The sequence below is a fragment of the Geospiza fortis genome, unplaced genomic scaffold (genome assembly GCF_000277835.1).
Source record: "Geospiza fortis unplaced genomic scaffold, GeoFor_1.0 scaffold97, whole genome shotgun sequence".
In the NCBI taxonomy this organism is placed as follows: domain Eukaryota; kingdom Metazoa; phylum Chordata; class Aves; order Passeriformes; family Thraupidae; genus Geospiza; species Geospiza fortis.
The window spans coordinates 426,606-428,121 of record NW_005054343.1 but is presented as its reverse complement, the minus strand read 5'-3'; the positions used below and the strand labels follow the sequence as shown (position 1 = coordinate 428,121).

Here is a 1,516-nt window from a genome sequence, read left to right as displayed (position 1 = left end):
AGAGGGCCCTGCAGACCTCAGTGCTGAGCCGGAGGCAGAGCATGAGGTTGGAATCACACAGAGGGTGACAGAGTGAGCTGGTGGCCATGGAGTGCTCGCCAATGCCAGGGCGTGCTGCCAACACCATCAGCACATCATGTCCAGCCCTAAGAGCCCCACAATCACTGAATGGCCTGGCTTGGAAGGGACCTGAAAGATCATCTAGTCCCAAACCCCCTTCACAGCTCCCAAGCTGTGTATATACATAAATACATATATATATATATATATATATAATGGTGCTTTGTACAACTTTTGTGCATTGAAAGACCAAGCAGTCTGCCTGAATTTATCAAACTAGCCAATCTAATAATTCTCTCAAGAAGTAGAGAGAAAATTCAAAATGTTTCTGCATCATGCAAATACCATCAGCCTTTTGGTGGGAACAGACCTGCTAGCACTGTTGTGGCCTTGTCCTCTACCAGGGTGTGATTTTCCTGTCTGAAGTCAATAATAAAGGTTATCCCCAAAATTTCACTTGAGCTGATTTCCAGAATGTGCCATGCATCTGAAAGATGGCTGCTCAGGAGAATCCATAGGTGAGATGGGAAGAGAAGAGCAGCCACTGTCTACAGGCACCATTTTATTCTTTTGAAACATGAGAAACTGGAATTGTCCCTGTAAAACACAATTACAGCATCCCCATTATGATTTGTCAGACACCACCCATAAGATAAAAGCTAAGAGGATTTTTTAATCTGAATTTGTACAGGCTTTTCTGTCATTCTTTAAGTAGATTCATTATTATTTTTTGCCCATAATTTGTATAAAGTACTTAGCATTCAAAACAGATCCTTTTTAACCTTTTGCCCAACTTGGCTTTTTGTACGTTTTTTTTTTAAAAAGGGGGGGAGATGGAAAGGGAGAGAAGCCCTTTAAGTACCCTGGGCCTGGGTTCCTTCAGTATGCAGGCTGTAAATGTTTTACTTTGATTTGAGATACATGACAATAAATTAGGGGACATTTATCAAAGCTGCTTTGTTGCATTGCTGACAAAAGCTGCTTTTTGCATAAATTACTGCATTATACAAATACACTTAGCAGGATCCTGTTTCTTTGATGTTGGTGGAGGAGATTTATGTCCAATGGAGTTTTTATTTATCTGCCCTGTTCACCTCAACAAGGGCAGGACATATTCCTCAATTAGTTCCATACCCCTAGAAATGACATATATATCTCACAACTAGAAGCAGAGAAATTTAAACAAAACAAAACAAAAAAGCACAAGTGCACTTTTTCTGGCAAGTCTAAACTACTGTACAGTGTAAAAAGTAAATATTAGGCTGGAGCCGTGGCTTTGAAATCTTTGTTCTCAGACTGCTTTGAAAGCTATTTAAGTAAGCTAATTTTGACAAAACAATATTCCCTTTGCAGAAAAGCTTTTCTAGACTTCATTAAGAGACTAAGTAAATACGAGTCCTTTTCAACAAATACTTGATAGCCGAATAAGTAGGTTAAAAGAATAGATTCCCTGGGT

General features: G+C 39.6%; 1 long non-coding RNA gene across 1 annotated transcript in view; it reads right to left on the bottom strand.

Moving 5' to 3' along the window:
• Positions 1-364: 364 nt before the first annotated feature.
• Positions 365-1,516, bottom strand: part of LOC115948046 — a 5,450-nt gene continuing 4,298 nt past the window's right edge. The window contains exon 3 of the long non-coding RNA XR_004081909.1: positions 365-657. This is a non-coding gene — a long non-coding RNA (uncharacterized LOC115948046). The remainder of the gene's footprint in view (positions 658-1,516) is intronic.